A 10428-nucleotide genomic window follows, 5' to 3' on the forward strand; every position below is an offset into this window, starting at 1 on the left:
TGTGTGGTATTTGTCATAGCAGCTTTGGAAAAGTCAGGGACTTTTTGTTTGTTGGAAATAGGGGTGGGGGGACCATAGACCTAATCCGAGAATCTGACCAAAGCTGTACACTCTTCAGAAAAGTGCACATACACACAATTTCACAAACCATTTTCAGGTGTTTCTCAGAGCCTGAATGCCCTTCCTTGAGCTCCTAGATCAGTGGTCCTTAACCTTCACTGTGTATTGTGATTCCTTGGTGCTTATTAAATATGCACATTCATGGACCCACCCCAAGGATTCCAATCCAGGAGGTGTGTGGAGAGTGTGCCCAGAAATCTGCATTTTGAGACACCCCTAGCAGTGGAGGCCTCAAGTGGGTGCCAAGCTGTGCCCTGGGTGGGTCTGTGCCAGCCTTTCCAGGGCCCGGCAGAGCTGAGCTGGCACGAATTCTGATCTCTCCTGCCCCTTCTTCCCCGTAGGATTGGCAGAAGCCCAATCCAAACACTTAAGACTCATTAGTGGAACAAATGGAGCCTGGGCCGATCCCAGCGCCCCAGTTCTGGGCTGGGAGGGAGAAGAGGCAGGGGCCCTGCTTCCGGGGCAGTCCGTATTGAATCTGGCTGGTGGGTGGGGGAGTCCCACACTCTCCCCCTGTGGTTCAGGGCCTGTGTTGGGAGTCCAGGAGAGGAGGGCTACACACGTGAGCACATAACATGACAACAGCTGGGTGGGTGCTGCTTGGGAAAATTTTATTCTCATCCTGCAGCCATTTCTTGGAATGTGCCTGGGATTCTTGGGAATGGCCTCAGAGGGGCAAATCTTAGTCTTTTGAACCCAGATCTATCTGGATTTCAGTAACAGCCCAAAGTCATCAAGTCACTTGGATCTTCATTTGAGGAATACTTCGTGCAATCAAACTGGCTGATCATCTTTGGTGAGAGGTGGCTCTGAAGGTGGTCTGGAAGCGTCACTAGAATAAGTGTATAGTCTTGCAGTGGATTGCTTTGAAGGCAACAACTGAGTATATTTATAAAAGAATCAAACACTTTTCTTATGTGTTAGAAAGCTGAGCTGCACCTCTTGGGGATCTTGTTGATAACTCTGAGAGAATGTGGTCCCAATCCCATCACCAACAGAAACGTCTCTCCCTGTCTCCCCTATTCCCTGCTTCTAAGCTCCTCACCAAGGACCCACCCATATCTGAGTCAGATACCAGGACATCGGAAGAAGCCTTTGGGAAGTGAACAGGAGTGGAGGCCAAAGGAGCAGATCCTGGTGCTGGAATTGGTGTTTGGGTTGGGTTTGGGTCCAAGAACAAGTGGCATTTTCCCATGGTGCCCTCAGTATTTGGGGGGTGGTGGTGGTGGTGAGGTGTTGTGGGGATCCTTCCGAGGGGCTGCTGCCCACTAGTTGGCCCGTCACGTGGCATCTTGTCCCCCAGCGTAGCCCAGCCACCTGCCCTGGTCACAGCCGGTCCCTGAGCTGGTTCACCAGGAACCTGCTCATAGGCAGAGGCAGCTCTGGTGGGAGAGTGAGCAGATCAGAGTTTACATCCTTCTGATCCTTGCTAGTCGGGGACCTTCTTTGAGCCTTGGTTTTATTTATTTTTTATTATTATTATTTTTTAATAATTCGATTTCACTGAGATACATTCACATACCATGCAGTCATACAAACCGTACAATCAGTTGTTCACTGTACCACCAGGTAGGTGTGTGTCCATCACCAAAATTAATTTTTGAACATTTTCATTACTACACAAACAAAAGTAATAAGAATAAAAATTAAAGTGAAAAAGAACAATTAAAGTGAAAAAGAATACAGGGTGCTTTTTTTTTTTTTTTTTCCCTCCCTGTTTTCCTACTCATCCATCCATACACTGGACAAAGGGGAGTGTAATCCACATGGCTTTCCCAATCACATTGTCACCCCTCATAACCTACCTTTTTATACAATTGTCTTCAAGATTCAGGGGTTCTGGGTTGTAGTTTGATAGTTTCAGGTGTTTACTGCTAGCTATTCCAATTCATTAGAACCTAAAAAGGGTTATCTGTATTGTGCATAAGAGTGCCCACCAGAGTGACTTCTCGGCTCTTATTGGAATCTCTCTGCCACTGAAACTTATTTCATTTCATTTCACATCCCCCTTTTGATCAAGAAGATGTTCTCCATCCTACGATGCTGGGTCCAGATTCCTCCCCGGGAGTCATATTCCACGTTGCCAAGGGTATTGAGCCTCGGTTTTAAAAGCGGTGCAAAAATAAAGGATCTGCTTTACAGGACCCATTTGAGGTTTCCAAGATGGCAAACAAAAGTGCGCGGGACAAAGCAAGTGGTCCCGGCTGGGTTTTTCTTTGTTTTGTTTATAGGGGGATTCTGAGGACCACTGTGGCCTTCTGCCTCCCAGGCTGATGATCCAGAGCCGGTTGTTGCCTGGCTTGGAATCTGTATGTGATTTTCTTGGGGCTGATTTGCCTTCGGGGCCTCTCTGAGCCGGAAGTTGTAGCCTCACCTGGGACGAGCCCTCTGGCTGCTTCGGCATTTACCCCGGCTCCCTCCCTCTCCCCTGCTAGCAAGTGCTGATCTCAGATGGGAAAAATGCTGGCAGATTTGAGAGGCACACCAGCCTACCCTGGGGAGGGTGCCAGGCCCTGATGGCCAGAGCCGCCTGGGCCCCGGGTGATAAAGTGGATTTTAATTGCTGTCCAAGGGGCAACTCTAATTGTACTTTTATTTATATAACACTCCATCTCCAAAGGGCCAAACACTCATTCATTCATTTTTTTAAAAACAACGTTTATTGAATTTTTTTTTCTGATGACAGAAGCAAAGCATATTCATTGTAGATCACTTAGAAAATACAGAGACGTAAAATAATGAAAAGAAATTCCCTGTAACCTCACCACCCAGATAAACGGCTAGCATTTTTAAAAAGATAAACTTATTTTAGAATGGATTTATACTTACAGATCAGTTGTGAAGATAGTACAGTTTCCTCATACCCCACACCCAGTTACCCCTAATGTCAACATCTAACATTTGTAAAGTGCACTTGTCACAATGAATGAGCAGATGTTAATACATTATTATTAACTAATTAATGTCCATAGTTCATTCACATTTCCTTAGCTTTTAACTTGATTTTCTTCTATTCTGGGATCCCATCCAAGATACCACATTATACCCAGTCACCCTATCTCCCAGGCTCTTCTAGACTAATGGTTTCTCAGGTTTTCCTTGTTTTTGGTGATCTTGACAGTTCCGAGAAGTACAGGCCAGGTATTTGTAGTTTGTCTGATGTTTTCGCATGATTAGCCCAGGGTTTTGGGTTCCACATCAAAGGCAGGCACTATCAACATGACTTGTCGCTGTTGATGTTAACCTTGACCACCTGTGATGGTTTGAAGCTGTAGGTAGCCTAGAAAGACATGTTCTTAAATTTAATCCATTCCTGTGGGTATTGACCCCATTGTAAGTCCAATGACTATTTTGGACTATTTCAGTTAAGGTGTGACCCACCTCAATCAGGATGGATCTTAATCCTTTTACTGGAGTCCTTTGTAAATGGAGTGAATACAGAGAGAGAGAGAGATTGAGAGGGAGAGAGAGAGAATGCACCACAGAAGCAAGAAGCTGAAAGCAATGAAACCAGAAGAGAAAGGAGAGACCAGCAGATGCCACTCCGGGCCTTGCCATGTGGCAGAGGAGCCAGGGAGCACCGACAGGTGGTCTTTGGGAAGAAAGCATCCCCTTGATTTGGACATTTTCCTGGACTCTAACCGTAAGTGAATAAGCCTAGGAAACTAAAACACCACCTGTCTGAGGTAGTGTTTGTCAAGTTTCTCCACTGTGAAGTTACTTTTTGTCGCCATTTCCTTAGTAAGCACTTTGGAAGGAAGTCACTGACTGCCAGCATTTTCATATATTACTTCCAATCTGAACCTGGCCCCCTAGTTTTTGTCTTGCTCCAGAACAAAAGCAGAATTCCAATTGGCATTTGTTAATTAATGATATCTTGTCAATCTTGTCAGGAGCTGGTGTCTGGTTTCTATTTTTGCCACTTTTCTTAATTTCTAGGGATCTTAGCATAGGTACATATTACCACTTTGAATGGGTCTGTGCCTTGGTTTCATCATTCATTAAAGACGAAATTATTGAGTACTTACCATGTGCCAGGAATGTAGTGCTGAGTGCTTTCCATGCCTTATTAATCCACGTGCAACCCTATGATGGAGGTGATGCTACTGTCTTGTGCTATGGATGAGAAAAATGCAGTTTGTAGAAGTGAAGTAAGTTGCCTAGTCACACAGCTTGCAAGTAGCAGAGCTGGGAATCAAACCTTGGTCTATGATTCCAGAGCTCCTCCACTTACTGGCTGTGTGACATTGGGTAAGTCATTCACCTCTCTGGGGGCAATAAGAGCATCTTCCTCAGAGGGTTGTTCTGAGGATTAAATGAGTTAGAATAGTGCCTGGCTCAGCACTCAGTGAGGGTTATTGCTATTTTTATAACTATGCTGTTTGTTCATTTGCTCATCCATCTCTCCCTCCTTCCCTCCATCCATCCCTCCAACCATCCACCCATTCCTCCCAACCATCCGCCCATCCAATCATCCACCCATCCACTATCGATCTGTCCATCTCCCATCCACTCATTCCTCCTACCATTTCTCCCTCCCATCTTCTCTACTCATCAATCCATCCATCCATTCATTTTTCTCTCATTCATCCATCCATCCACCATCCATCCATCCATCCTTCCATTTATTTATATATCCAACCTCCATTCATCCCTCCTTCCATCCTCTATTTCTTCCTCTATTCATCCAACCATCCAAGAAAAGCAGATCCTTCTCTGGTTCTGGGTTTTCCCATTTATAGTGGGAGTTGAACCAGAGTAGGGGTTCTTAATCTCTCTTATGCCATCGACTCTTGGTAGGTTTGTAAATGCATGAAATAAAATACATAGGATTTTACAGGAAACCAATTATACTAAAATACAGTTATCACAATATTAAATAAACAAATTTGTGATACAGTAATACGTATGTTTACTTGTTAATGCATTAAATAACAAGATCTAGTGATGGGTCCAATCACTACTACAATTTTGAGGTAGTAAAAAGTATAAACAATATTTGGAGAATTCTGCAATAACTGTAATGAGATGTGAAAATACCTGTCATTATTCTTGATGACAGTCTCAGGTGCTCCTAACTCTACTGTGGTTTGTTTTTAGAGGCTAAATTTCAGTTGTAGATTAGCAAAATTTTTTCTCCCAATGGAAGTTCACAGATGGCTGAATTCTTAACAGGAACACCCAGACAAAAAGCTCCCAACCCTCCCACCCTGTGAATCCTGGGCTATCCTGAGGTCCCTCTGGGGGTGGTGTTGGGGAGCTGTGGTCTGAGGATATTGACCACAGGACAGTCCTACTGCAGGGCCTTTTGAGCCTTGGCCAGCTTTCCCGGATTGCTCTGTTCTAGATGGTTCAGAGAAATTGGCTGGCAACTCCCAGCGAGTCTTTGCTGTCACTGATCAATGGCTGCTGCCGCGCGGATCTATTGACCCAGACTTTTGTTTTCTGGAAGCAGCCGGCCTTTCTCTTGTTAACCCCTGCCAGCCTGGCTCGAAACAGGACCAGGGCAAGACCCACATCAGGACAAGGCTTGTGTCCTTCACAGACGCACGTAGGCAGAGGGGCATTAAGGGCACCCACCAAAGGCTGGCTGCTATGCCGAGTCCTTTCAGCTAGATGCTGGGCTCATTTAATCTTTATGAGAACACCGGGGGCCTCTATGGGCTCAGAGAGGCTGTTGCCGAGGTCCCGCAGCTGGCTTCAAAACCCAGGTGTGTCTGAACTCCACAGGCTGTTCTGCGGCCAGGGTACCGGAAGCCCCCAGCTCTGGTTCATGATGCAGGTGAGTTGGGGTCTTTTCCACCCTAAGACACACGCACCACCCTCCCACCCTCTCCAACACGCACACACACATCCCTTCAGAATCACAGACAGGCCAGGGGCTGGTTTTACCCGGTATAAGATGAAGCCATTGACTCAGGTTCTGGGGTGCTGGAAAAGTGGGCAGGGCCTCCTCTCCCCTAAGTCTGCTATTTTTCAGCCCCAGCAGCCTTCGTTGTCATCACCAACAACTCATACCTTTGGGTTAAGCATCTCCCTGCCCTAGGCTTTGGTTTTAGAATATATGCTACCTAAAACAGTACTAGCTCTTCTGACCCTGAAGCCGTTCTTAGTGTTTGTGCAGGGAGCAGGGCGGGACCCTGATGGGGGAGCCGTGGAGTTTGAGCAAACTCTCCACTTCAGCTTCACGGACATTCACTGAACCATCTGTTATCTGTGCAGGTGATGCATGGATGAGTCAGGGACAGCTCCTGTCTCCAGGGACAAAGTCTGGCAGGGGAGACAGCTACAGAAGATAAGTGAAGGTACAGAGTTATAGGGGTTATAATGGCGGCCTATGTACAGGGCTAGACTGTGCAGGGCAATTTGCTGACATGGGGGAGCTTGAAGGGAAATGTCACTGAGCATCAGTTAGCAGGGCTGGGAGGCAGAGCTGGTCAGAGGAAGAGGAGGGAATGGCACCCCAGGCAAAGGGGTGACCACCTTGGGCAACGGCCGGGTGAGAAAATGGGTGACATTCAGAAGATGGGAGTTGACTGGCAGAGGAGTGAGGGTGAGAGATGGGGAGGAAGAGGGCCAGGGCCAGGGTTGGGGGGCCATATCAGGCAAGGCCTTGACCATCATGATTAGGCTTCATATTTTATGATGAAATTGTGCTGGCTCCTGATTTGGCCCCAGGAGGCCAGTTGGGGAGCATCTCATCTTCCTGGGGCATCTTCCTGGTGCATCTTCTTGTCCCCAGTGCTCTGGTAATTCTGGAAGGGGTGAGGCCTCTCGGTCCCCCAACCCCCCAGGCCAGTCCTTGGGGCCACGCCCAAGAAGGGGCCGCACTGGCCCTGTGCTCTGCTCTGTGGGAGCCTTATCCCCGGCCCAGCTGGGTGGGTCCCAAAGCTAATCAAATAGGAAACCCTTCCTGCTTTCCAGAAACTCCCATTTGGAGGGACATGGTTGCACGGATAAAGATCACATTAAGCAGAACCTGATGGAAACAGAGAGTACAAGAAAGTCTCCAGGCGCACAGAAACTGCCCTTAAGCCCTCGCCGTCCCTGGACGTTGGAGGGGCCAGGTCCCCGCAGTGGGGCATGAGCCCTCCGGAGCTGGGAGCCGGGGTTGTCTGCCATCCCATGCTGCCTCCCTGGGTCACCCACAGTCCCTCCACCTCAGTGCTTCCTGCTTTCCTCCGCACATTGAGGGAGGGGACCAAAATCGCTGAGAGCCTGTCCCTTCTGGCACCGAGCCTAGGATTCTGAAAAGGAGAAGGAAGTCGGGGCAGAAGGTCAGAGAAGGAGGTGGGAACAGCCCCAAAAGAAGAGCCTCAGGGACTCTCCACCCTCCATCCACATGCTGGGCAAGGGAGACCTGGGAATCTGCTTTTATGGGGTGCATAAAGCTGGCTGGAGGCAGGAATGGAGGGTGGGAGGCTCCCACTAGGTAATTCTTTAAAAATATTTTTTATTGAGGGATAAAATACATAAAGTGTGCCAAGTGCATGAATCTTAAGTGCTGAGCTTGATGACCTGTGCAACCACCATTTGGATCAAGATGTAAAACGGACCCAGAAGCCCAGCAGGCTCCCTCTCTCGTGCCCTTTTGCACCCCACCCCAGGCAACGACTATTCTGATCTTCCAGTAGTTCTGACTGTCCTTGAATGTCACGTAAGTACTCTTTTGCATCTGGTTTCTTCTGCTCATCAATATGCCTGGGAGATTCTTCCAGTGGACCCTGCAGGAAACAGGCAGCCAGGCCAGGCCAGATCCTCCCCAGACCGTCTCTTCCACATATGGCCCTGAGCTTGGCTTCTCACTAGAGGTCAGAGTGTGAAGGTTTTAAAATGTGGCCCTGAATTTCTTTGACACTCCTCCCATGAAGATGTCCCTGCCTTTGAATCTGGGTGGGCTTGTGACGGAAATGATGCTGTGGACTTCCCTGGGCAATGCAGCTCCTGTCTTAAGCACATTGGTGCTTGGAGTGCTGAGCTTTCACGAGTGAGGTCCCACAACCCTGAGGTGCCATGCTGCAAGGAAGCCAAGTGGCATGGAGAAGCCGACTTCTCCGTACAGGGGCTCTGGTTGTTAGTCCCAGTCTTGAGTGAGTCCCAGATGATCCCAGCTCCCAGCTGTCAAATCAATCCCCACCTCAAGTCTTCCCAGTTCAAGCCCCAGACATTGTGGAGTAGGGACAAGTCACGTCCCCCATCCTGGTCGTCCCAATCACCTTTCACCTAGTGTCCTGTGTAAATTCCTGACCTACAGAATACATGCACATAGTGAAATGGTTGTTTTGAGCTGCTAAGACTTGGGGTAATTTGTTATGTAGCAATAATAATAACTGTAACACCAGGTGAGAAGTGGCTGGAGTCTGGAAGGACCAGTTTAGCTCTCTCACTGGATGGGAGATGGCAATACAATCTGCTTTCCTGAGTCCAGTCCCTGCTTCACAGCCTTGCCTCCACCTCATCCTCCAGTTCTTTCTTCAGTGCTTCCCTTACTGGTTCTAGGCCAGTCGTCAATTCATTCCTGGCCTTCCCCACCTCAGAAAAGCAAAAGACATCTTCTCAGAAGGGTTTGATTCCTCTCTTAGTCTATCAGAGACTTCTGAAGAGGGGAGCACGTATAATATTTGGGGAGCAAATTGTTTAACATAGCACCAGGACTTGGTGTTCAAGAGATGTGCGTATCAAAACCATTTTCCTGGGTTGCCTTCTCCCTGGTCTCTGGGTGGGGGCAGCCCCTGGGGACAAGGACCGCTTTGGCACCTGGCTCTTGGAGCTCTTTCCCGAGGGCCCTATTCTGTGCCAAGCTCTTTATCTACATTATGAAACATCCTTGCTGTATGGATGGAGTACAGCATGGCACTTGAAATTATGGGTTTGGCATGGTGGCTCTGCCACTTCCTAGCTGTGTGACAATGGAAAAGTTGTCTGACCTTTCTGAGTCTGGATCTCTTCTGTAAAAAAGGCATAATAATAAATAGGCCTGGCTTTGTCCAGGGCTGCAGTGAAAATGGAAAGAGAGAATAATGCACATATAGCATTTTCTCAGTGTGTTGTAAGCCTCTAGTAAATGCTAGCAAAACAACAACAACAACAAGAGTTCCGCTTACTCTCTCTGTTGTCAGCAGGGCCTGTGGGTCTGGAGTCCACGCATGGCCTTGCAGAGCTGTGTTACTCCCCTTGGGGCACGGTGACAGCCAACTGTGGTGTGTCCTCCAGCCTCAGGGGCCTGGTCATGCTGGCCATTGTTGAAAGGCTGCTGGGGCCGCTCAAGGGCCCTATAGGCAATGGGGCTGCCATAGAGTACAACTGCCCTGCCTTCCAGAAGGATGTGGTTTTGTTTTTGTTTTTTCTCTTCTCTGTGATCTGTACTGGAGGATGCCCTTGCTGCAAGCAAAGAGTCTGACATTTTATTTTTTAAGTTTTATCAAGATCTAATTCCCATACTAGACAATTCACCCATTTAAACTGTACAGTTCACAGAGTTGTGCAACCATCACCACAATTTTAGAACATTTTGATCACTCCAAAAAGAAATTCCTCCTCCATTAGCCATAATCCCCTGTCCACTCCCTACCTCAACTGGGTGCCATTAATCTACTTTCTGTCTCTATAGATTTGTCTCAGTAGATGTGACATTTCCAATAAATGGACTCATAAAATCTGTGGTGGTTCTTTGCAGCTGGCTCCTTGTAGTGAGCATAATTTCAAGGTTCATCCATGTTATACCATGTATCCATATGCCATTCTTTTTCATTGCTGAATAATATTCCGTTGCATGGAGAGACCACATTTCATTTATCTATTCATCATTTGATGGGCGTTTGGATTGTTTCCACTATTTAGCTATTATGAATAATGCTTCTGAGAACATTCATGTACAGGTTTTTGCATGGATGTACGTTTTCATTTCTCTTGGGTATATTATTAGGGGTGGAATCTCTGGGTCATATGTTTTAAGGAACTTTCAGACTGTTTCAAAGGAGCTGCAGCATTTTACATTCCCACCAGCAATGTCTGAGGGTTCCAGTTTCTCTACATCCTGGTTGGTCCTTGTTATTATCTACCTGTTTGACAGTAGCCATCCTAGTGGGCATTGACTGGTATCTCGTGGTTTCAACTGGCATTTCCCTAATGGCTAGTGAGATTGAGTATCTTTTCATGTGCTTATCGGCCATTCATATATCTTCTTTGTAGAAATGTCTATTCAAATCTGTTGTCCATTTTAAAATTGGGTTGTTTGTTATTTTTATTATTTCTATTATTATTATTTTATTATTAAGTAGCAAGGATTCTTTATATATTCTAGATTCA

The sequence above is a fragment of the Choloepus didactylus genome, chromosome 6 (assembly GCF_015220235.1).
Source record: "Choloepus didactylus isolate mChoDid1 chromosome 6, mChoDid1.pri, whole genome shotgun sequence".
Classification (NCBI taxonomy): domain Eukaryota; kingdom Metazoa; phylum Chordata; class Mammalia; order Pilosa; family Megalonychidae; genus Choloepus; species Choloepus didactylus.